Source organism: Lemur catta, chromosome 8 (assembly GCF_020740605.2).
Source record: "Lemur catta isolate mLemCat1 chromosome 8, mLemCat1.pri, whole genome shotgun sequence".
Classification (NCBI taxonomy): Eukaryota; Metazoa; Chordata; class Mammalia; order Primates; family Lemuridae; genus Lemur; species Lemur catta.
In genome coordinates, this window is record NC_059135.1 from 88080338 (window position 1) to 88107633 (window position 27296).

The following is a 27296-nucleotide window of genomic DNA, read 5'->3' on the forward strand; positions in this document are numbered from 1 at the left end:
TATTTTGAATATGAGTTGTTTTCATAAATTTATTTTGCACACAGCAATGTTGTTAAACTTAATTATTTTAAATAATTTATCCATAAATTATTATTCTTTACATATACAATCATATCATCTGTGTGCAGACAGTTTTGATTTTTCTTTTCCAATTTTTATTAACTTTATCCTTTTTTTCTTATCTTACTCCATTGGTTTAGATCTATGATACTGATTTATAATGCAAGTTTTTATTTAAAAAAATACTTTATAAAATCCCACTTGGTTTTTGAAGGTTTTTTGGTGAAAATTTAAAACATTGCTGATTTATTAATTTAATGGCTATTGAGATTTTCAAATCCTTCTTGACTTTGTTTAGATAAGTTATATTTTTCTTGGACTGTGTATATTATTAATAAAATTTTAAAAAGTTATTAATATGAAGTTGGTTCTAATATCTGTTATCCATTTAATGTCTCTAGCCTCTGTGGTAATATTCCCTTCTCCATTCTTTGTATTGACTAATTGTGCTATTGCAATAATCTTTTTCAATAAATCATAACAGAAGTCTACATATTTTATTGGTCTTTTCAGAAGCCTGTTAATTATCTTTATTGAATGTTTGTTTTCCTCAGCAATTTTATTTACGACTTTCATCGGCTTAGTGTGCTGTACTTTTCCTAACTTTTTGAGATGGTATCACAGACTGGATTCTTCAATGCAGACACTGAAGTGAAGTTTGTGGTGCAAGATGGGAGGATGGAGATGGGGGCACAGGGAGAAGCTGAACTGTGATACAGGCCCCCCAAGCCTCAGCCGACTCGGTGGGAATCTCTGGCACAGGTATTGCCTGCTGGAGTAGTCTGATATTGGGTTTTCAGCATTGGGCTGGGTCTTTAAGCTGTTTCTGCACTCAGTTATCAAATGCAGGCACCTCAAGAAGGGCATGGCTTCAGGGTAGGCAGCTCCCTGCAGCTGAGACAGACCCGGAAGGAGCTGGCAGGTGAGGATTTTTTGCTGACTGCACCACCCACCACTGGGCAGCAAATCCTCCTCTGAAAAGGGATCTGGTGAGACGGATGGTAGTTAATTTTCACACATCCCTGTTCTCTCATACATGCAGCAAGTCTGTAAATATCCCTCTAATTTCTGCTTCATCTGTATCACACAAGTCTTGCAATGTAATGTTTTTGTTACTATTCAGTATAAACACATTTAAAAACATTTTTTCATTATGATTTCTTCTTTGACACATAAAGGTATTTTTCTTAATGTTCAAAATATATCGTGTTTTTGCTAGTTACATTTTTGTTATAGGTATGAGTTTAATTATAACACGATTATAAATATGATCTGTATGATTTCATTCCTTTAAACTTTGTTGAGATTTGCTTGATGTCCCCCCCCTCCCCCCGACCACATGATCAGTCTTGTAATGATGTCCTTAAAAAGAGTGTGTGTTCTGTCATCGTTAGGTGTGCCTGTTCCAGAGGCTGTGAGCAGGATCTCCAACCACAGGAAAGATATGGCTAGCTGCTGGTGAGGACTAGAGATTTCTCCTTTTAGTATCCTTTAAAATGCAGATGTCCTTCTGGAACATTGAGTCACTAAAGCCTTCAGTATGAATATGAGAACGAACTAAATTACTGAGGCAATGGGAGGTGTCCACTGGGGCCCATTTGACGCATGTAAAGGATATGGATGGATCTTTGCAAAGGATGAAGAAAACAAATGGCTGAAGGAAAGAAGAAAGAGGTTTCCAGGACGTGGGGAAGAAAACAAAGTAGAGGAGAGGTAGGTGTGCTCGGAAGGTGAGCTCTGCTCACAATCCACCCTAGGTCCTTTTTTCCTGAAAAACTCCATGTTCTCAGACTAAGTAACAGTTGTGACTTTTTATTTGGCAGTGATCTTGTAAAAATAAGGTATCCAATTTGGGACACCCTTCTGAAGGAATATAAAAGGTATCCGGAACATAGTGCAAAAGCTGAACACATCTGAAGTGGTCTGTGCATCCCCACCTGCTGATGGACAGTTGTAATAATGTCACATGCTGCTTGGATTTTCCTCCGAGGGCCCTCCCTGCACCTTCTCCCTGCACCCCTGCGTGCCTCCCTCCGGCTCCAGAGGGAAGGGGTAAAGGAGAAAGAAGAAAAGTGTAGTTTTCCTGGCTTTAGTTTTCAATTCCAGGGCCCTTAGGGGAGTCTAAGAGGCCTTAAGATAGAGGCAAAATATTTGGGAGAAATGGGCTTTGGGAAGAATAGGGCTCTTTCCAGACATAGAGAATATTTCTCAGTTTGTGGGGAGGGAAGGGGCAGAAATGCTAATGAGAACAGAGAATTTGGTGCATCCCAGAGAGAGGGTCTTGACACTGATTCTCTGGCAGGAACTTACAGAGGGACAAAACTCTACCAGTTAGGGACTTCCTTATTTTTAGATAACAATATTCCAGAAAGGGAGTAGCTGCCAGACATGACAGTCAGGGCCATAGACAGTCTCACATGAGTTTCTGTCCTGGCAGGGCACAGAGCCAGCAAAGAGGCCACAGAACCAGGGAGCCAAGCACATGTGAACTAGGGCTGTCAGCAGTGAGCGGTAGCTGTGGTCCAGCTGTCTCAGCGCACACCTGTGACACACATGCCTCTACCGGACCCTGTGCCCTAGAACCACATAAATCATTCCTCAATTTAGGGACAACCCTATAGAAAGAACAGGAGACTAGCTGATGTTAGACTTCTGTCACACAGGATAACCAGGAAGTTCAAGATACAATTTCCACATACACAGACACACACACATCCATTGTTTATTGAAAGCTTATTAACATTCAAGTTTATTGTGTTTACATACATTATTTCACTCAATCCTCCCACTAACCCTGAGAGAAGGGTACATATCCATTTTACACATTGGAAACTGAGACTCAAAGAATTTAAAGAGCTTGCTAATATTTGAACTCAGAGATGTCTGATATTGGATTTTGTGCTCTTAGTTGCTATGTGCCTGTCTCCCCATAACTGGCTTCAATCCATTAAATGCCCTAATGTGGTCACCTGATCTCACAAAGTGGTTATCACTAGATGTGTAAAGGTTTTCTCTGGTCCTAGTAGATATTAGAAAAACAAATTATGGCAGAATGACTTATTCTTTAATTTTAAAAAATTATCAGTTAACCGTTATGTTGACTGTGTAGAAAATATGCTGAGCCCAAGATTGTGTTATACACTCAAGAAATGCAAAGATAAGAAAAACAAACACAGGCTCTTAATCCAAGGGGACTTTAATCTACCAGTGAGGTTCGGCAGAGAGACGTGTGTACACACAATGCAAAGTCACCAAGGGAAGGTGGGCTGGCTGCAGAATCAGTCACCTTTAAAGCTGCCCAAGGAAATGGCTGGTGTCAGGGTGTGGACAATTTAAAGTTCCGTCACAGCAATGGAGTTGATCTTAGAGACTCCTACTGAAGTGTGGGGAGAGGAGAGGTCATATGGGGACCTATTTTAAATTTATCTCAGAAGGTTGATTCTAGAATATGATGAAGGAATGAAAAGTTCAAACAGTGTCTGAAGGAGATAACCAGTTTTGTTAAGTGTTCCTTAAATCCCTAAGGCAAAATTCCAGTACTAGAGCTCTAGAATTTCGGGGGAGCCCGTCATAGGAGAGAGCAGGACCCTGTTGTGAGAGATCCGTTTAGCCGTTTACAAAGAGCAAGGAAGAGCTCTCAGCAATTCTGATTGAGGGATGCAGAGCTTAAACTCAGAGCACTTCTTTTCTCCCCTGCTCTCCAATTTTCTCGCTCTGGCTGCATCATTGTTCTTTATTGACTGTTTTATAAACTCACATTACTTCAGCTTGGTTAAGGAAAGCAGTCTTTAATCCTGGCCAGGCAGATAAGGACAATTAAACCCTGGGCCTGTTTCCTGGCACAGATTACGGGGCTGCCTTCCTGGAACATCGTCCTCCCGTTACGGGTTCTGTTCAGAATGCGTTAGGACAGACAGCATGACCTTAACGTTCCCCTCAGGTTGGTGCTTCTTTAATTCTGGATAAAATGTTCAGCTTCATTCTTTCAGGGGTGGCTTTGGGACCTGGCTCTGCGGGGTGAGGGAGGATGGGTGCAGGTCTTGTGTGAAGCTTTTCTTGATCCTTTAGTTAGAAATAACTATTCCTTTCTCTGTGGTCCTGCTGTGCTTGATTTATGGCTTCTTTGCTTTTATTTCTTTTCTTTTCTTTTATGATTGCACTTAAAATAGCCTGATCTGATCTGCATTATGTCTAGTTATTGGAGAGTATATCAACTGTTTTTGTCAACCCAGCACTACTCACTCCATTCTAATTTCAGCAATATTTCTTTTAAGAATTCCTTTCACCTACTCCGTGCCATTGTAGCAAGCTGCCAGTTTCAGCACCAGGTTTCTCTGATCACAGGATTAGGTATAAGATCCAGGTCTGGCCCATCATAGTACACCATTATTTTGGCCTCAGTGATTGGCTCCTCTATGAAATAACCATCCTAAAGTGGCCAATCAGAGGTCTTCCTGGGATTTTTATATATAGATGCTTGGGGACAGATGGTCTTTCTTTCCTCTTGTAGTGCAAGCTGAAAGAATATGATTAAAATCTAATTATGGCTATGTCCCCTAACTTATGGAGGGGCCTGAGGGAATGAGGCCAAAATACAACTTTAAACCAAGTAAGAAATAGAGACATGGAGAGAGAGAGTCATGATGCTATTTGAGTCTCTGGATGCAATCTTTCCTGAGGCTAGATTCACTTTAGTCTTTTAATCATAACTGCTAAAAATAGATCTTCATTTTAAACTCAAACTAAAATATAACTTCAGTGAGTAAGGGCAGAGATTTATCTTTTACTTTTCACTGCTGTAATTCCAAATGCCTAGAACAGTGCCTGTCACATAGCAGGGAGTCCATTAATATTTGCTTAATGAATATTTGCGATGGAATGAAACAGGATTGACACAGTATGAATGTCTTCCCTACTATTTTGTGGGATTCTTGGGAAAAAACCCAGGGAGCAATTATCATCGAGTTGTGGGAATTGAGTTTGTGGGGCTGTGCTGTGAGTTTGTTGTTATTGTTTTGCAAATTTTTTATTTTGAAATATAACACACTGAAAAGTGCATAAAACATAAATAAGCAGTGTCATGGGACTAATTATAAAGTGAAATCTACGAACCACTATGCAGGTCAAGAAATGGAAAGAATGCTGTCAGCATTTCAGAAGCTTCTCATATGTTCCTTTTGGATGATCTCTCTACCTGGGGGAGGAAACCACTATGCTGAATTTTATGGTAATCACTGCATTGTTTTGCTTTATAATTTTAGCACCAATATATGCATTGGTTGACATTGCTGTTTAGTTTTGATTTTGTGAACTTAATATAAACAGATTTACATGATACATATATTCTTTTGTGTCATGTTTCTTTCACTCGACACTGTTTATATGATTCATCCAAGCTGATGTACGTTGCTTTAGTTCGTTTATTTTTATTGCTGTACTTTATAAATAAAACATATTATGCTGCTGAAATAATTTTTCCCTGAGTTCTTGCTATAAAAATCTATGCTGCTATTAAAGTTCTTGTATATATATCCTAGTGTCTATGTGTCCCCATGTTCTGTGGCATATTTACTGAAGTGAAATTGCTGAGTCATAGGGTATGCCTGTTGTGAGCTTTAGCTAATACTGTATTACATTGTCACCAATACTAGGCTTTCTCAGATTTTTATTTTAGCCATTTGGATGGGTATCTTGCTACAGTTATTTACATTTCCCTGATTACTAAAGAAGTTGATCGCATTTTGTATATGTGTCATTTGGATTTTTCTCTTTTATAAAATATCTAGTTAAATACTCAGTCCACTGTTTTTATTCATTTGTCTTTATCTTATCAATTTATACTTCAGTGTTATTTCTGGATGTAAGTCCTTTGAATAGTCATATGGTTACTTGTCACATTCTGTGGCTTTTTTCCTCATATTGTTGGATATATTTTAATAAGTAGAAGTTCTTAATTTAATTGTCCAGTACATCAATATTTTTCTTTTTGTGCCTCTTATGACTTAATCACCAAAGTGACATACCATCATTTTGCCATATTCAATTTATTTAGAAGCAGTCAGTCACTAAGTACAGCCCACAATTAAGGGGAGAGGAATTAGGCTCCACCTTTTCGTGGGAGGAATGCCAAAAATTTGCAGACATTTTACAAAAATCATCATGCATGATAAAATCAGTCGAAGGTTTTTAAAGAAAGGGACCAGGATACATTTAAAGGCTCAAATGAGAGAAAGAAATTACAGATATTAGAGAGAGGTGAGATTAGAATACATAAGTTTTATCTTTCATAGCTATTTTCTTTTTGTGCCACAGATCTTTGCAGAGGCTGTGCCTAGCAATGATGGACACGTAATTGGTGTTTAGTAAGGACTTAGTCATTGGCTGATTTGTTGTATTAATAATAAATGATTCCTCAATTAATGACCAAATTTTTATGATGGCCCCTCCAGTTGATCTGATTAGTTCAAAATATTGGTTGGCTTGCCCTAAATACTGAATTTAGGGTCAAATTTTAACCAGTTAATTTCAGGTCACCTCTGACAATAGTCTGGACAAGTAGAAGTCCCTATTGCTTCTGCCATTGGCTATCTAACATCCTCCAAGCTTTCTCTCCTATTTATTCCTTTTGAAAACAAGCCATCTTATTTTCCTAATCCCATTCTATCTGTCGTATCTGGAGAGATCTTTCAACTTTATCCTTGATGCAGATTTATCCTTAATAGCTTAATAGAAAATTATTACATCTGTTTTTTTGCATGTTAGTAGTATATTTGGGAGATACAAAGCTTTAATCTAAAATAATTACTTTCCTGTGAGTACAGGAACATAGTGTCCATCCATTTATGCACTTTCTAGTGTCCCAATAGTTGGGACAGAAGCCATTAAAAGACATGAGCTGTTCTATTTATAGTCTGGCCTGCCTGCTATACTTGTTTGCCCTTGAATTTATCCAGACCCAAAGCAGCAGCATATTGGCTTTGCACTTGTGTTTTGTGCAGTCTGTGACTTTCCTTCTCTTCCCAATTAGCCACCTCTCTAATCAATTTAATCCATCTCTGACAGCAAGCCATATTTTTCTATCTTGTGGATGAGCATGTCATGTGGAACAGAGTCAGAAGCCTCCCTGAAGTCAAAATATATTATGTCTGTCCCTTCCTTCTTGCATACAAGGTCTGCCACTCTGTCAAAGGAGGCGATTGAATTGGTCTAACATGATTTGTTGGTCACAAAGTCAAGCTGGTTATTACCCATCATTCTGAGCACTTCCATGTGCTTGCAAATTGATTAGGCATCTTGATCTTATGGTTAATGCACTTTTTGTCATTGTTTAGAGTCTGGGACACTCCAGTGCAATCTTGGGCTACTGTGAGAATACATTTACCATCTATTCCTCTTTCCTTAAAGACAAGGAGCTCATTTGCTTTTATAGCTCAGAAATTCTCAAAAAGAAAAGTTAATGCTCTGAAGGACTCCTGGGAGTACTTATTAGTGGCCTAGATTTGATATCACAAAAGTTAAAATGAAATGAGGTTTTCTATCCTTATCAACTGGAAAGACGCAAATATTGAGTCTCTACTATGTGAAAAGCATTGTGCTGCTTGGTTGTGTGAGAGATACAAAGATGTTTAAAACGGCCTCACATCTTGTGTTGTCTGTAGAGAACATGAACACATGGGAAGATGATTGACACCAATATTGTGTTTGGAGCAGAGAGAAAAGAAAGACTATAGCTTTTTAGTAGATTGTATGTTATTACAGATCACATTTTCTTTGTGCCTGATTGCCCAGCTAAATTATTTCAAATAATAATGCAGACATATTATTTGTATATTTCTTTCTGAATTGACTGCTTCCTAAATTTTCACTCATTCTTTTTTCACCTCAAAAATTTTCATGGTAGTGAAATTGATTTCTTTATATTCTCAGTGTCATTACTATGTTTCCTATTGTTTTCTTTGTCTGTCTGTCCTTTTTCCCTTAACAGTTTTATTCTGATGCCCATTTAAGAGCTTGTAGGTTTGTTCTTCCAAAGATGAGGACGTTTTCCCAAGATTGTTGATTATAGGGTTTCTTGGGAACTCTCACTGTCACTGTTCAGGAAAGGCTTGGTAATAACATATTACTATTATCAACAAAATATAAAAAATGTAACTCTTTGTATTTATAAGCATATTGATAAAAATCAAAATTTTTATGAAAGAATAACAAAAATGATTGGCAAAAAATATCCAATGATCAACTTTTTTAAAACAAATTTATTTTAAAATACAATTCAGAATTTGAGAATTAAGTTAAAATATTCCAGGACAAACTGGAACACCTGTCATTATACTCAACTATTATCAACACTTTTAAACTAAAATTCTTAACTACACTTTGAGGAGATGTCTTTTATATTGCTTATTGATAGGATTTCAGCCATTAAAAGTTCTTGGGTTTTGATATTAGGGAATTATTGTTGACTGCTGCTCAATTATTAGGAGTGCTGATAATATTATAGCAATGTAGGAAGTTACAGTTTTTGCAGAAAGATGCTGATCTACTTGGATTAAAATGTAGTGCTGTATGTAGATTCCTTGGAAATGTTTGCCAATATATTAATAATATATGTGTGTACATATACATAATCCTACAAGATGTGGGGTCTCAAATCTTGGGCTCAGAAAAAGCTTTTTGAAAGCTTTTACTCCCTGCTTCTTCTGATTAGTTCATCTTTTCATGGCTTTTTCACTCCACCACTATCTCCTTTAGTTTTCCTCTTATGTGCCATTGGTTTGCCTCCTGCTACCGGTTCTAATGAGTCTTCCCAGTGTGTGAAAGGGGACTCTCAACTGCATGTCATACTGTCCATTTGGCATTTTGAGCCGCACATTGTCCTGTGGTTTTCTCCTTGCAGCCAAGCGAAAAGAGAAGGAAAAGGAGCCAGCAGGGTGAAACTCTCATGTCTGCATCAAAGCCTGAAACCCATGCGCAGTCCTCCTCTACTCCTCTCCATCCTTAAAATGCACATGGGGTGTGACAATGAAGATTCGGTAAGCAAAGTCGTGAAAACAAATCAATAAATGAATTCTTCAAATAGACAGGTGGCCCTCAAGGCAAGTGTATTGAATCTGTGACTTAGATATTTAAAATCTGCTGAAATCTCTCATTGTTAGAGACATTTCATAAAAGGCTTTCAAGAGAAGGCTTATTATGTTTTCTCTAAACATAAAAGGACAGCAACATTTCAAAAGAGAATTATATGATGATATAACTTGGCTCTTTTCTTGGCATAAATGACATTTCCTTGAAGGTCAAGAGTTAAAGTAGATGTAGTAGCTTTACAATCTTATTTCAATAAAACAAAATCAATCAGTAAGATGTACACTGTTAAAATCCAAGTAAACTCTAGTATAGTGTAACTGCACAAAAGTGTCTGAGAAAAAAGAATGTTGATCAATAATTGATTTTCTCTCATTTAAATTTTTTATTCTCTGTCAGTCAGGATACAGACTAGAGGGAGTGAAGACCTTTTTAAGCTCCCTACTTATTTGAAGTGTGCGATGGATGGATAAAAGCAAGCGTCTTCCAAACACAGTTCTATTGCTCTCGCATCATTTTAAATTTGTGGATATGAAGAACATAGAGCCCCAATTTTTGAAGTACATTAAAAACAGCTGCAAAAAAGATCAAGCTCACATTAATAAGGAAGAATGGGATAGGGTATAAATTTGCTACATAAACCTCATGAAATATACTTTTTCTGCTTCTCATTCAAAATTTTGAAGCAGCCTAGAGATGTAAAAACTTTAGAGGTCTTTTACTTTGACCTTCCATTTTTAGAACTCCTAAGTGGTGGCTACCTTATCTCCAGGTGCTGGGAGGCTCCCATTGCATGAAAGCTGACCCTTTCTATTACTGGACAAGTTAAATTCTAAGAAATCTTTTAGTTTTATTGGATATAAACTATTTTTGCTGATGGATCCTGGCTTTTTTTTTTTTTTTTTTGGGTGTGGCTACAAATAACTCCCAAGGGAGGCAATATATGGTAGAAAAGTGGTTCTCAAGAGTGGTTCCTTCCTCACCAGCTTCAGCTTCACCTGGGAAGTAGTTACAAATACAATTATCAAGTTCCACTCCAAAGATATTGAATCAAAAGCTCTGAGGATGGGACCCAGCAATCCATGTCTGAACAGCCCTCCTGGTGATTCTAAGACATGCTAATGTTTAAGAATCTCCACTTCATTTATACCTCTTATGAAATAATGAGTCTCATTCTAGGATAGTTTCTAAAACTGCCTGTTACATTGAACAAGGTATGGATTGAATAAATAAATAAACTCAAGAACCTATCCTATTTTTTAAAACATTCTAAGACAAGTCAACCAAATTCAATTCAAGAAGCAGCAAGCCCCTATCCTGATTGATCAGATCAAAGAACATGAAAAAGAGAGAGAATAATTTTGTTATTTTGTATGTGCAAGTTAAGCAAGGAGGGCTTTTCTGATTATTATCAGCACCATGAAACAAAAGTCACAATAGGGAAAGACTCCAAACAACAATAACAACAGAATGGTGAAATTTTTCCTTCCTTTCTTCTTCCTTCCTTCCTTCCTTCTTTCCTTTTGTTGTAAATTAGAATTTATCATTTCTTCTTGTCACTTTAAATGTTGGAAAGCCTATCCATGGTGCTTTCAAGTCTAATTAAAGTTGTAATAAGTAACTTCCAGAAGAATTCTAAGATTGGTGTTAATCTACCCTTGTTACTCTGCACATGAGGAAACTGAGTCATAAAGTAGATCAATAAGCCATTCTCACAGAATTTACAATCAAATGCACCCAGTTAGTGGTAGAAGATTCTGGACCCAGAAACAGTCTATGGATTCCTAATCCTCTATGTTTTCTCATCCACGTCTGGCTGCCTTTCTCTTCTTGTTCTGAATTTATTCTTGTTACCATGGAAGCCACAGAAATAGAGTAGCATAATACAGGACTGTCAGATTTGGAGCAATTCATGGTTCTGAATGTAGCTTGGCACGCCATAGTACAGATGTAAAATTAAAAAAAAAAATAAAAGCATGAATACTCCAAAGGACACAGAAATGCATTATTCACCAATCCATCTGTTTATTTATTCATTTGCTCATTCACTCATTCATTTTCTGTGTTCAACAATTTTTTTTAATAGACGCTTTCTTTGGGCTTATTATGTGCTCAGTTTTGAATTGATGACTGTGGGAATATTGGGTGTTATTTACAGTTGAATGCCACTTCTAAGAAGTAAGGACTTGGTTTCATACAATTTATATATATATTTTTTTGAGACAGGGTCTTGCTCTGTGACTCGGGCTACAGTGCAGTGGCATCATCACAGCTCACTGCAACCTCAAAATCCTGAGCTCAAGTGATCCTCTTGCCTCAGTTTCCTGAGTAGCTGGTACTACAGGTATGCATCACCACGCCCAATTAATTTTCTATTTTTTGTAGACAGGATCTCACTCTTGCTCAGGCTGGTCTCGAACTCCTGGTCTCATCCTGCCTTGGCCTCCCAAAGTGCTGGAATTACAGGTGTGAGCTACCACTCCTGGCTTACAATTTCTAAACTTGATACTAATTAGTTCACTGTCTTACAAATGTCACATTAATATTAATTTAATGAATCAGTGCATAGAAACCAATCTAGAAAGAGTTTATAATAAGTACCCTTCCCCACCAAAGAGTAAAAAAGATAGAAAAAGCTGCCATAATACAGAGAATAGAGTCAGCAGAGGCTTCAGGACTGGTGAGTCGTGTGGTTGAGGTGGGACTTGAACAACTGTGGGAACCAGGAAAGTGATTCCTGGGCTGCAAACTATGAATAAAAGCTTCCCGCTCAGAGAACCAATGAAATATTTGGGTGATATTCAAGATGAAAGCATTATTCTTCTAACACTGTAACTTGGACTCTTTAAATTGTAGCACCTAAAAAATTACACATAAGATATTTTTTCAACTTTTAGAAAAGGAGCATGAAAACTAAATTCCTAGGTAAGGGAAATATGTACAGGGAATTATGATGTTTTCCAGGCTCCTCCCTGCCAGAATACTTGGCTTTCTGATTTCCATTGTTGTGTACTACTCACTGTGTTTATCTGTAAAATAGTCATCAATGATCGTTTACCGAGCAGCTGTAATGAACAGAAAATTATGTGCTTAGCTTGAGAAATAGGGCAAGTGTAAAAGCTGTTGACTCAGTTATCTCCCCGCTTTAACCCCTCCAATAGTACCTGTCTCTGTTTTCATGTCATCGGCCCATAATCTACCCATGTTGACAGATTATGGATAGCAAATTAAAATGTTCATGGGTAAAGCAAGTGAGTGAAGCAAGTGTTGGTGGATATTCTTATATTGAGCAGTGGGAGGAGGTTTGCCTATTAAAAGAAGGCAGCTGCTACAGAGACCCAGCTGTTTCGTGCCGTAATAGAATTTCAGCCCAGTTGTTATATGTTCTGATTTTCTTCAAGAGAAGCTAGGAAACCATCAATGGATGAGGAGATAAAGAAAATGTGGCATATGTACATAACGGAATCCTATTCAGCCTTGAAAAAGAAGTCAAATCCTGTCATTTGTGACAACCTGGATGAACCCAGAGGATGTTATGCTAAGTGAAATAAGGCACTGACAGATAAATGCTGCATAATCTCACTTAAACATGGAATCTAAAAAAGTAGAACTCATAGAAGTAGATAGTAGAATGGTGGTTATGAGAGGTTGGGGGCTTGGGAGGAATGAGGAGAGGGCAGATATTGGTCAAATGGTATAGAATTTCAGTTAGAGGAATACATTTTAGTAATCTATTGCATAGCATAATGACTAGAGGTAAGAATAATATTTGTGTATTTCAAAATTGCTAAAGGAATAGATTTTAAATGTTCTCACCACAAAAAAAATGTGAAGTAGGTGAGGTGGTGAATATGTCAATTAGCTTGATATGATCATTCCACAATGCATACATACATCAAAACATCATATTGTACCCATAAATGTATACAATTATCACTTGTCAATTAAAAAACTAAAATAAAATAACAGAATCTAGAAATATGATTTCATGTGAAATCACCCAATTTTTAACTAGTGTACAAGTTATAAAACACTATTTCAACCACACAAAACATGGCAGCACCCTCATTTGGGCCTGGACTTTAGTTTGGAAACTTGGGGGCTAGATGCATCTCGGGCATTTCCAGGAAGCAAGTCTTTAGAGGAATACTTGGAATTCTGTGATCTTTTGCAGTTACTGTAACCAGCCCCTGTGATGTCCTAGGAGCTCTTGAGTCTGATGGCAAACAATGCGTCACTAACCTGATACTGTACCCAGTGTGATTTGCAAAATTTATGCCCAAAGAGCTTCCTGTTAGGGAATTTGATTTGGCATATGTCTCCTTCCAGACCTCAAATTGTGTTTCCAGCCAGATGATGTACTAATCATGTCCAAGATGTTCACAAATGCTACTCAAAAAGTATGAGGATCCACTGAGGTTTGAATAAAAATGCTAAGCCTATTGTTAGGAATTGGCAATAGTCACCATTTCTGATCCAGATAATAAAATGAGCCAATTGTGCATGTGAAAGCGCCTGCATGGCATTTGAGCCTGGCATTTTGTGGCAGCAGCCTGATGAGACCTCATACAGAGAGGCCTTCTGCAGCTTCTGGAACCTGTGTGGAAATCACAGCAGGAGTATTTACTATGCACTGTTTCATTATTATATATTTGTGATTTTGGGTTAGGCTGATTATAAAGACAATGGTCTTCTGCTTTACAAAATGATCATTTGCAGCAATTTCTATAGAGTGGTGTTTCTTAAGTGTTTTGGACCATGACCAAGCATGAAATACATTTTTTTTGTTGTGTAGTGCACACACACAAACACTCACACACACTCTCAAACAAAATTTCAGGAAATAGTGTTTACTCTTACTATGTAAAATATACAATGATATTTTATTTTCTTATCTTTTAGTTTCTCTTCTAAACTACCCTAGCCTAAACTATTCCTTTCTATTTCCATTAATAAATTACAAAAAGAGATGTTACAATCCACCAATGAGTTGCAGCCGACAATTTCAAAATCACTGCTCTAAAATACATCAGTGTTTATAGTGATTCCTTGTTCAACCTGACTGCCCAACTTCAATGCTAGATAAACCCTAAAATTCTCTCTAACAGCAACAAAAAGAAAGAAAAATAAAGAAGGACAAAGAGAAATAAAGAGGAGAAAGAGAAGGAAAGAGAGGGAGACAGAAAGACAATGAAAGAAAAAAACCAAATTCAATGGATGATGCCGGTCCCAATTCTTTAGTTAGTTCTTTCATTTATCATATGAATATCCACCATTAATTGAGCACATTATTACATGCAAGGTGGGACTAGGATTAGGTGAGTGAGGTGCCTACAGTGCAACATTTAAGGAAGCACTCACATTCTTATAGGTTTTCTGAAAGCTAAATCCTAAACAGTACAATAAACAAATAAAACTGGGACTTTATGGAATTCCATTCTGTATAAGTAAATTCGAGGGTATTAGAATAAGTATGAGGTATCTAAGGGCAGAATGTTATATTTGGATTTGGTTTGGAATAAGAATGCACTATCTCGGAGTAGGAAACCTGTGGCCTTAAGGCCACATGTGGCCTTCTAGGTCCTTACCTGTGGCCTTTTGACTGAATCCAAATTTTACAGAACAAGTTCTTTTATTTTTATTAATATATTTTTGTTCATCTTTATATTTTTATTTCATTTTTAAAATAAATGTATTTAAAATTCCAAAGAATAAAATAAGTTTCAGTGAAATAATCCTCCCTGATCGACCGATACAATTAGAACATTAGTAAGCCATAAGGGTAAATCGATGGCTGCTACCCTCATGATTTACTTCTAACTTCACCTGCCTGACTGGTGCCACTACCAAACGAGGCTGGTTGGCAAGAGTTTATGGGGGTCAAGAATGCCACTCTGTTATCAGCTTTTGACAATGATGCACTGTGTTCCCGATGGAAGTGGAATTTGTAAATAGTTGCACAGCTCAACAGTATTTTTTAATTCTGTCTGTCTAACAGCCCATCATGTCAAAGAAGATCAAGAGAATGCTGAAGGGAGAAAACAGATTATTTAATGAGGCTTGGGAATTGCAATATTATCTTGTTTGTGCTAAAGATAAGATGATTTGCTTGCTTTGTGATACTGCAATGTCAACATCAAGGAAATTCAATGCTCATTAGCATTATGACACTCATAAGGACCACAAATATTTTAAATTAGAGGGAGAGGCATGAAAGCTTGCATTGAAGAAATTAAAAGATGAAAAGCAAAAGCAAAGACAGTTCTTTCAAGCAGCAATAAGATCTGGAAATAACACCACTGAAGCAACTTATAAAGTAGCTTATATACTTGGGGGAAAGGGCAGCCATTCAGTGATGTAGAAATTGTGAAAGAAAGCATTGTCAAAGGATACTTAGACTATGATAACATTTCAAAGCATAAACAACTGGCTTTTTCAAGGAGAATCACAACTGATTGGCAGCATGAATTAGCCTTCAACTTAACAGAATGCAATACTTCAAAAGGACAATATATATTATTCTATCACTTTGGATGAATCAACTGATACTAATGACTCAGTGTAGGTTTTATTCTTCATTTGAGTCATAACAGAAGATTTTCTTTGCTATGAAGAGTTACTTGCTTTGGGCAAGAACAGAACACAGGGAAAAGATATCTTCAACAAATTTTGAGATAAATTTCATGAAGTTGGACTAAATTTGGTAAATTTAATGAGTGTCTGTACAGATGGTGCACCTTCCATGACAGGAAAATATGAAGGGTTTATTGCACAGATTAAAAAAGTATTAACAGATACAGATAGTCTCATTTCTTTTCAGTTTCTCTTGCATCAGCAAAATCTCTGTGCTAAAGCTAATATTTTAAGTGATACTTTACAAAAAAAAATTATAAATATTGTTAACTATGTCCATGTAAATGCAACATGGCATTTCAGTTTCATAACATGCTAAAGTTGTACAATGAGGTATTCAGTGTGGATTTGCTATATCATTCTAAAGTGCATTGGCTATTGCAGGGATAGGTCTTAGCTAAAATTTTGTCTCTGCAAGAACAGATAGTTAAATTTTATGAAGAACAGAATCAGCAATGTGAATTATTGAAAGAAGATTTCTATAGGAATGCAGCATTTCTGTAAGATATCATGTCAAATCAAAACAACTTGAATATTTCTTTGCAAGGTAAAACTAAGTCTATATATGATATGTGTCAAAGAATCCAAGCATTTCAAAAAAGCTATCTTTTTTCAAAATACTTCTTCTCCAAAAAGAAATTTTGGATGAACATTTTCCCCAGTTAGCAAAGGTCATGGATAAACAGAATGATATAAGCAAATCATCTGAAGAATACACAGCTGTTATAGATCTATTAATTGGAGAATACAATGAAAAGTACACTGACTTTGAGAATCATGACATAACATTCAAATTAGCATTTCAGCCTCACCTAGTTGACATCATGAAGGCACCTAAAGAACTACAGGTGGAATTGATTGAGGTCTCAGTAGATGACATTGTACAGTTTGATGCTGTTGATCTACTGTTTGATGCTAAGAAAGATCCAGTTGAAATATGGAAAAATACAGTGGAATACCCACACCTTCCACAACATGCTTGAAGAATGCTTTCTTGCTTTTCACCATTATTGCTGCAAATATACATTCTCCTACCTACCCCAAATCAAAGAGCTCTTAAGGTCACAAATGACTGATACCCATTTAGAGTATCATCTGAAACTGTGGACCTCCATGCTCCAACCAAATATTCAAATGCTTTCCAACAAAAAGCAGACACCACAGAGACATTAAAAGGTTAGTTAACTTTAAAATTAACAAATAGTTTTCATTTTGTGAAATTATTAAGTACATCATAGTTAGATTTTTACAAAATAATGTACATTTTTAAGTATATCTAGTTGAAGTTTCTTGAATACAGCCTTATTTGATTATAGCTAAATTAATGTGGCCTTCCAACATGAAAATGTTCCCCACCCCTGCACTAGTGGTTCTTGAAAATCTTGAAAGTCTAAATCATATTGCAATTGATTTCTCTGTTTGTTAAATCTGTTCTAACTAGATCAGTCCTGGATAATGTTGATGTTTTTGTTGTTGTTGGTGATGATGATGATGATAAATACAGTAGCATATATAATGCCAGGCACTAGACTAAACAATTTAAATCCATTCAATCATTTAGTAGCTTGTACCTTTATTCTTTCTTCTCCTATTGGCTGGACTATTTTTCCCTCACAAACAGATAGCTCTCCTGCCACCTGGACAGGTATGGTCCTGAGACCAGCTTCTCCGCAACTGTCTTTGCTTAGTGCTCAGTGAGGGCTCATTGATGGAGACAGACTGAGTGGTCCCAAGACTGTGACTGATCTATTCATTTTCATTTGCCATCTATCACTTTCCAATCTTTGTCCAAGGCACTGCAAGCAAGTGAAGAGCTGGAGTAATGTGGATTATTTATAAATATCAAAATATAATTCAGTCATAATTTATCACTCTTTTCTCACTTCAGTTATAGTTTATCAGATACTTTCTTCATGTTATTCCCAGGGTGGCTTAGACTCTTGCTTATCTTATTTTTCTACCTCTACCTACTCCTGAGGTTTTTGTTTATTCCTTTTCTTTCCTTTCTTTTATCTCCCCTTTTCACTTGTTCCTTCTTATCTCTCTGACCTCTAAAGGTTAACGTGCCCTGGAGTTCAGTGCATGGACATCCACTGTTTTACTCTCAAGGGGACCTTAGCTAGTCTCATTACTTTAAATACCATCTCTATGCTGATGTTTCCCAAATGTGTATCTTCAGCCAAGAATTTTCCCCTGAACACGAGATCTGCATAGACAACTGTCTACTTGACATCTGCATTAATATGTTTAGAGGTTTGCGCAGAGAAGAGCCTAAAGCAGCTGTCCTCAGAAAGGTTTGCTAGCATGGTTGGCTCTTGGCTGGTATCTGAGAACTTGGCCCTCGAAATGTTCCCAGTCAACTGATAGCTGGTAAGAGTGGCTCACTGTGTCTAAATTGTTTTTACAAACAATGTGGTTTATACTGAGCACATGCTTTCCTTATGGGAGCCTGGGATTTTGGCACATACTAGACAAGGGTACTTATGTGACCAGGCTCCAATAGAAATGTTGGGCTCTGAGCCTCTAACAAGCTTCCCTTGTACATGAAATCTTGCACATGTTGCTACAACTTGTTGCTAGAGGAATTAAGTTTGTCCTGTGTGTTTTCACTAGGAGAGGACTTTTGGGAAATTGTGCCTAGTTTCCTCTGGACTTTAGTCCTCGTGCCTTTTCCTTTATTGATTTTGCTTTGTGTCCTTTCACTGTTAAGAATCCTAGCCAGGACTACAACTGTATTCTACATCCTATGAGTTACTTCAGTGAATCTTTGAAGTTAGGGATAGTCTTGGGGACCCCTGGCATAGCCATCTTGATAAATGTCCAAAACCGAGTTCTTGATATTCTTTTCTCCAAGTAATCAAATAAAATCAACTAAACAAACAAACAAAACAAACAGGCAAATGACAATGATTTGTCTTGTGACCTTCCTATGGCCTTCCCTATTTTGTTAATGGCAATTCCATTCCTTCAAGTTACCCAGGCCAAAATTCCTAGCATCATCTTCGACATCTGTCTTAATCACTTTTGCACTGCTATAATAGAGTACCTGAGACTGAGTAATTTATAAAGGACGGAGCTTTATTTCCTATAGTTCTGGAGGCTGGAAAGTCCAAGGTTGAGGGGCCTGCATCTGGTAAGGGCACTCTTGCTGTATCAACCTATGGCAGAAGTAGGAAGGGCAAGAGAGCATGTGTGTGAGAGAGAAAACAAGGGGACTGAATTTATCCTTTTATCATGAGCCTATTCCTGCAATAACAGCATTTATCCATTTATGAGGGCAGAGCCCTCATTACCTGAACACCTCTTAAAAGTCCTACTTCTCTACACTGTTGCATTGGAGATTGGTCCCACTTCTCAACACTGTTGCATTGGGGATTAAGTTTCCAGCACATAAACTTGGGAGGATCCATGCAAACCATAGCAATCTGTCCCTGGCCCAATTCTTGTTGTTCTCACATGCAAAATACATTCATCCCAGCCCAGTAGCCCCAAAGGTCTTAACTTGTCCCAGAATCAACTCAAAAGTCCAATGTCCAGAGTCTCATCTAAATTAGATATGAATGAGACCAAGGCACAATTCATCCTGAGGAAAATTTACTGTGAACCCATGAAACTAAACAAGTTGTCTACTTCCAAAATACACTGGTGGGGCAGGCATAGGATAAACATTCCCATTCCAAAAGAGTTAAATAGGTAAAAATCTCTTTACCAAATGGTCGCTTGGCCACACCCTTGGTATTCTCTTTTTAACACCTTTTTTATTCTTTAAATGGTCAGGCTGAGAGTTTTCTAAATCTTTCCATTCTGTTTTCCTTTAAATTATAAACTCTACCTTTAAATCAGTTCTCTTAGGCCAGGCGCGGTGGCTCATGCCTGTAATCCTAGCACTCTGGGAGGCCGAGGCGGGTGGATCGCTCGAGGTCAGGAGTTCGAGACCAGCCTGAGCAAGAGTGAGACCCCGTCTCTACTAAAAATGGAAAGAAATTATCTGGCCAACTAAAAATATATATACAAAAAAAAAATTAGCCGGGCATGGTGGCGCATGCCTGTAGTCCCAGCTACTCGGGAGGCTGAGGCAGTAGGATCGCTTAAGCCCAGGAGTTTGAGGTTGCTGTGAGCTAGGCTGATGCCAGGGCACTCACTCTAAGCCCGGGCAACAGAGCGAGACTCTGTCTCAAAAAAAAAAAATCAGTTCTCTTTTTTTCTCATTTTATTCTAAGTGGCCCAAAGAAGCCATGCAGCACCTTGAATGTTTTTCTGCTTAAATATTTCTTATCCCAGATATCCAAGTTCATTGCTCTTAAGTTCTGGTTTTTACAAAGTCCTAAGACATGGGCACCAAGTCCTCTACAGCTATATAACAAAGACAGTCTTTACTCCAGTTTTCAATACTTTATTGCTTATTTCCATTTGAAATCTCATCAAAATGGCCATATTTCTACCACCATTCTGATCACGACCACTTCAGTAACCCTTAAGATTTAGGGTCTCCCTACAGCTCTTGTCATCCAAGCCCTCACCAGAATCACCCTTACCACTCCCTTCATGGCAATCTAGGCCTTTTCTAGCTTGCTCCTCCTAATTTTTCCAGCCTCTATCCTAAATACCCAGTTCCAACACTACTTTCACGCTTTCTGATATTTGTTATAACAACGCTCCTCTTGGTACCAATTTTCTGTCTTAGTCTATTTTGTGCTGTTGTAACAGAATATCTCAGACTGGGTAATTTATAACAGAATTTTTTTTCTTACAGCGTTACAGGCTGGGAAGTCCAAGGCTGAGGGACCCACATCCTGAGAGGAACTTCTTGTTGCATCACCCCATGGCAGAAGGCAGAAGGACAAGAGAGCGAACAAGAGAGAGTGAAGGAGGCTGAACTTATCCTTTGATCAGGAACCCACTCCTGCAATAGCATCATTAATCTATTTGTGAAGGCAGAACTCTCATGACCTCATCACCTCTTACAAATCCTGCCTCTTAACACTGTAGCATTGGAGATAAACTTTCTAACACGTGAACTCTGGGGGACACTTTAAAATCAGCAACATCTCTCTTTTTATCACAGCCTATACCTGGCCTGTCAGTATATTCTATAGGTCTAAGTTCTAAATATAATTAGAATTAAATTACTTTTCACCAGCGTTACTCGTGCCCCTCAGCCCAGGCTACGTCTTATTCATACTTCTCAACTGTTTTCCTAGGTTATTCTCAGCAGTCTATTGTTGAAATGGTCAAAAAAATCCCCTTAAAAGTGTGAATCAGATTATGTAAATCTACTCACCAGCCTCCAGTGATTTCTCATTGCATTTCCTTTCTGAGTAAAAGCCAGATTCTTACTATGGTCTGTCTGATCTGGACCACTTTAAGCTGCATCCCACACTCTAATGCTCTCTCCACTGTCAGACTTCTCCAGACACGCCGCTCTGCGAGCCAGTCAGGTGCTGCCCAGGGACTCTTCAGGGCTTTTTAAATTATTGTTCCCTCTACCTGAAATGTTCTCCGAAAGCCACATAACCAGCTCCACTATTCAAAGGCCACATTCTCAGTTAGGACTTTACTGGCTGTTGCATCTAAACTTTTACCCCATGCAACATTTTATATCCCACTTCCTGCCTTATTCACTTAGCTATTTTTATTATCTAATATACTGTATGGACTAAATTGTGTACTCCGCCAAATTCATATATTGAAGCTCTAATCCCCAACGTGAATATCTGAAGATGTGACTTTAAAGATATAATTAAGGTTATAAAGGTGGGGACCTAGTCTGTGACTGCTGTCCTTAAAAGCAGAGGGAGAGACACCAGGAGCGCACACACAGAGAAAAGACCACCTGAGGGTACAGGGAGAAGGTGACCATCGGCAAGACGAGGAGAGAGGCTTCAGGAGAAACCAAACCTGCTGACGCCGTGATCGTGAACTTCTAGCCTCCAGAACTGTTAGAAAATAAATTTCTGTTGTTTAAACCAGCCAGTCTGTGCAGTCTGCGATATTTTGTTAATGGCAGTCTATGCTAACACATACACTAATTATTTTATTTTGCATACTGCCTGTCTTTCTCATTAGAACGTAAGCTTCATTTGGAGAGTAATTTTTATCTTTTATATTCACCCCTGGAATTCTTGAGACCTATAAGGTGCCTGAACCATAGTAGGGATCAATTAATATTTACTGAATGAATAAATGGATGAGAAATCAGTCCTGGTCTACACTGCTATTCTTTTCATTTTAATTCTTCGCCCCTCTGTGTACCTGCCCTTGGCAATGTGACTTTGCAGCTCTGCTGATCCAGTGGTGGAATCCATTTCCTTACCCTTTGAATCTAAATCGGCTTTTTGACTTGCCTTTGCCAATCAAATATTGCAGAAGTATCAGTGTGCCTGTTCTGGACCCAGGTCTCTAGAGGCCTTCCCTGCTTCCATTCTCTTTCTTAGAACACTGTCTTCATCATGAAACCAAGCCCAGGCTGGCCTACCGGAAGACAAATGACCATACGGAAGAGACAAATCATCCTAGCTGAGAAAACTCTAGACTGGCCAGTCCCCCTTCTAGTTGACCACAGACATGTAGGTGAGACTAGATCACGTTAGCCAAGCTCAGCCAAGCCCAGCAAAGCTACCTAGCTGACCAATAGGTTGGTTTGAAGAAAAAAAAAAGTTTATTGTTTTATACCAATAGGTTTTGCAATTTTAGGTATTGTGGCATTATAGTGGCAATAGGTAATTATATTTGATGGTGGCCCCAAGATGTATTTTGTGTTTGAGAGATGTCTTTTCCCTTGAAAGCTTTTGGGCTCTGGAATCAGATCAAATTGGGTTCAAATCCCAGCTCTATCACTCACCATGTGACCTAATGCAATTTACTTAACCTTTGACTTTCTTGTTATTTGTAAACTAAAGATAGGGATACTTGCTCAGAGAGCTTTTGTGAGAATTAAATGAAAAACTTTCATGTCAAGCACCTGACACATTTACTGATTATCGATCTGAAAAACATTACAAACTTCCCCTAATAACTACTTTATGGCTAGATTATCAATAAATTCATCTAAATGCTTGTAGAAACTAGAATGTTTTTCTTAGTAGACCCATCAGCCTGGTATACTTGCTATTGACTATGTGAAACTGTGCTTTCTTTTTTTATTATTTTATTTTATTATTTTTTATTTCAAAATATTAAGGGGGTACAAACGTTTTAAGTTGTGTGGCTCATTTTTGTAATGCTGGAGTCCTGGCTACAGGTGCACCTCACCCAAATATTATTCATAGTACTTATTATGTTGCTTTATTCCCCTCCACTTCTCCCCCTCCTTGGTTGCTTTCCACTGAGTTTTACTTCCTTCAGTGCGCTTATGTGTTCATTGGTTAGTTATCCTAATTGACAGCTTTCAACTTTAAGGAGCGACCTTACAACTTACTCCAAGGTTTAGTGACCCAATTTATTTCTGCTCCATTTGTACCCTTCATGACGTTACTGACTTAGACCAAAGCCCTTCGTAGTTTTCTATATTTGAGTGAAAGTGGCTTAATTCCTAAACATCAACATAGAGAAAGCTGGACACTCTTGATTCATTGCCTTACATCTGGAAAATGATTGAGATATTCCCAGCAGCTATTGGTTACCTCCGATAAGTCCGAGTAAAATATGGGCTTCTAAATGCAAAGACAGAGGTCTTGTCCGCTCAAAGTCCCACAAATCAGCTTGTAAATACTGACGCAGCTATTTTTGAATATTTATGCTTTCCTTTTATGCAGCCTCTCCAATAAAAGTTAGAGAAGCAGGTTAAATTTGATGCTATGTCTTAGGCATTAGATTTAAGTTAGGGAAATAAATGTTAAAGAGAAAAAAAGTTTTTAAAAAAATTTTCACTGTATTTTTTTTAACAGGAAGTTAGCTTAAGCACTGCGTTCAGGTGAAAGCATTCTGTAGCTGACATCATTTTTAAGTGCTCTATATTGATTAAACACTTTAGCTGGATTTGTAAGTCTGATCAGAAAATATGAGTTGTAAATCAAGATGTGATTTTTCCTTTGATCCTATTTTAGCATTTTCTCCTTTGGGTCAGATGATAACTTCTGATAAAATTCTGGAAACTAAAATTCATTTGATTGATAATGATCGCTCTTGTAAAAAAGCTTAACATACAGTTTTGTTACAATGCACAAACTTGGATTCACTGATGTCTGTTTTTTTTCAAGAATAAGATTGACTTCTGCATACTAATCATCTTTTCAATAAACTGTCCCTCTTCTACTCAAGTCATTAAAATCATTCCCTCTCAGACTCTTTTTAATCTAAGTTATAAACTGTTATCTTAGAAAGAAAATTTCAAAAAGGCTAAGATTTCTTGTTTGAAAGGGAGTTAATTTCTCCTTTATACTTTACCAGTAGAATAAAAAGCGATGGTCCTAAGGCAGCTTACATATTACTGTAATGATATTTATTGCATTTTTTCACATTCGGATGAATCTGAACGTGCACATGTAAAACAATAACATTCAATATTTGGAATACAACACCAAATTTTATTGTGGCAATGAAGACATTGTAATGGTTTGGGTATCTACCTCTTCTTGCCAAGTGGGCAACTGAGAGGAGGAATTGATTGTGTGGTGGATACACAAAGAAAGCTATTTTGTCTGATGATATTTTATACCTGAATTACATGGCATTTGGCATTATTTCTATCTTCTGGGCATACATTTTATAAGCCAACACTTTTAAGTGGACCAATGTTGGGAAAATATTAGCTACTATTATAAAGGCTAACTAAACATAAGCACTATCCAAAGGTGCGGGACATGAGTGAAAAGGTGGAATTCATCCTTCCAAGCCTCTTCCTTTCACAGATGAAGTGTGTAGCCTACCTAATGTTCTGCAAATACACAATAACATTAGCAACAGATCCCAGGTGTTTTTGCTCCCTGGACTGGTGCTTTTTCCTCTCTATGAAGGTAAGTGCTTTCTTGCTGGCAGATAGTTTGGAGCAGGGATGCTCCTAGTGGAGGAGCAAGTGTGCTGGGGGTGGGTGAGAGATGCTTGGCTGTCTGCTCTCCTCCTACCCCCAGTACCTCCCACATTTCTGCTCCAGGGATGTATGTTTAAAGAGAACATCAAAGGTGGACTTGATCAATAGAATAGAGAGCTAAAAGTCTTGTAGAGCTTTGGCAACCCAAGGGAGCTACAAAAAGAGGAGGGTTTGTAAGAGAATGCCAATTCTATTTTATCCCTATCATCTTACCTCACAGCAGTCACGGGCTTCTTTCTAGCCCATCCACTGACCGCACACACACATAGTGTGACTGAAAAGCTCTGAGGATATCCGTAGCTATGCACCAGGTAACACATTCCCAAATTTTAATTTTCTACGACAAAATGTTCCCAGTGGATTTGGATTGTTCTGGCCTTCAGCAAGTTCCCATCCCAGTGTCAGTTCAAAGTATCAAGGCTATTGCTAAGTAGCAGAATTCAATTCAGGAACGTGTAATGAAGGAGCAATGGACAACGGGGATTATTTCAAAATAATCCTGACTATTTTTGTTGGAGAAAGAGGAAACAGATGGCATGAATTTGGGGACATAGTGAAAAAAAAAAAACAGTCCTCATCAAGATCAGAAATTTCTATTTTTTAAATAATATTTTTTAAATTATTATGACAATAATATCATATGTAGTAAACATTTTTTAAAAGTTCAAATTATTTTACAGCTCTATAATATAAATCATTCTTCCTCTAAACCCACATTTCAGAGGTAACCATCATCTATTTTCTTGGGCATCTTGCACCAAATGTTTTACGTGGATTCAGTCTATCTCCCCATCTACTTTTATTTATACTTTTATCAAGGCAAATGGGAACTTAACTTTTGTTCCCATGCTTTTGCACCTTGGCTCAGTGCTCGGCATATGGAAAACACTCGATGATGTTCCCCATTACTATTACTTGTGGATTTGAGCTATGTGTCTCTCTGAATCTTCTTTTTTACATTCTAAGACAGCAGTTAGGTCCTATATTGTGTCACTTTTCCCTTGGTCACCTGCTCATCCCTTCTGACAATCATGGCATTTGACCCTTTATTAGAGTGAACCTTGGCATGCTCTAAGGCAGTGATCTCAACCCTGACTACATTTTAGAATCACCTGGGGAGCATTTAAAAACTATTGATGCCTGGGCCCTAACCCAGACTAATTAAATTAGAATTTCTGAGGGTAGGTCCCAGGCATAGCTCCCTAGTTGATGATAACGTGCAGCCAGGGTTATAAACCACTGGTCTAGAGAGTCAGCTTGTCAGGATCACTTTGGGCCCAAATCCTGTTATATAGTGTTTCAGCTGTATTATGCATAAATTTGATAAGTCTGATTCTTGATTTCTTCATTCTTGGAGTGGGCAGAAAATTTCTGTTAGTTGTTCCCATTAGATTTTTTTTGTTTGATTTGTGAGTAATTCAACTCTTTTTCTCTAAAATCAAATATGAAAAGTTCCTGTCAAATTGAAGATTTGCAGGTTAACTTCATTCTGTGCAACTGAGGCTTTATGTAATTAAGAAAATAGCACAACCTGAGATGATCAATCTATTAAATACTTCTATCGCCATAGCATCAGTTTTGCTTATATTGATTCCTCTTGATCTCTCCTCTCTCTCTCTTGCTGGACATTTCCAGGCTAGGTTTCCATCTTTCCACTTTTCACTGTGTCATATATATGTATGCTTGCATGAGCATCACCCTGCCATGATAACCAAATTAATAAAATCCTCATCTGGGCTTTGGATCATTGCTCATTTTTCTAGGTCTAATGGATTTACTTGCAGCGTGTATTGTCTATGTTACACCAGGCAGACTTTCCATGGACATAGCTATGTAGAGCAAGTTAAGAGCATTCAGGCCAGGTGCAGTGGCTCACGCCTGTAATCCTAGTGCTCTGGGAGGCCGAGGCGGGAGGATTGCTCAAGGTCAGGAGTTCAATACCAGTCTGAGCAAGAGCGAGGCCCTGTCTCTACTATAAATAGAAAGAAATTAGCCAAAAACTAAAAATAGAAAAGATTAGCTGGGCATGGTGGCGCATGCTTGTAGTCCCAGATACCTGGGAGGCTGAGGCAGGAGGATTGCTTGAGTCCAGGGGTTTGAGGTTGCTGTGAGCTAGGCTGACACCACAGCACTCTAACCCAGGCAAGAGAGTGAGACTTTGTCTCAAAAAAAAAAAAGAGTATTCAGCATGCTTTTTTTAAAAAAAATAAAAATAGTTTTGGCAAAGTTGTTACTGGTAGAGATCACAGGTCACATAGTATGAAGGCCTCATATCTCCTTGATCTTTGATCTCACAAAGAAAGTCCTGAGATTATAATAGAGCAAGTTCCTATTCCTATTTTTACAAAATGCTGTTTCTAAAATATGCTATTTTTGGCAGCATGGGAGTGCGTGTTTAAAAGAGGTTTTCCAAGTCAGATTGGTGAGTGGCTTAGGGTGGCAATTATTCCTAGTTGCAGAGAAATTATTAATACTAAAGCACCTGTCCATGCAG

General features: G+C 37.8%; 1 long non-coding RNA gene across 3 annotated transcripts; it reads left to right on the forward strand.

The window, feature by feature from the left end:
• Nucleotides 1-3869: 3869 nt before the first annotated feature.
• Nucleotides 3870-21972, forward strand: LOC123643453. 3 transcript variants are annotated; one of them, XR_006736796.1, is made up of 3 exons: nt 3870-4000; nt 8957-9092; nt 20528-21972. It is a non-coding gene; the product is annotated as an uncharacterized LOC123643453 (long non-coding RNA). The 3 variants fall into 3 exon arrangements; XR_006736798.1 differs by lacking the exon at nt 20528-21972 and adding an exon at nt 11527-11564; XR_006736797.1 differs by lacking the exon at nt 20528-21972 and adding an exon at nt 11368-11389.
• The last annotated feature ends 5324 nt before the right edge of the window (nt 21973-27296 follow it).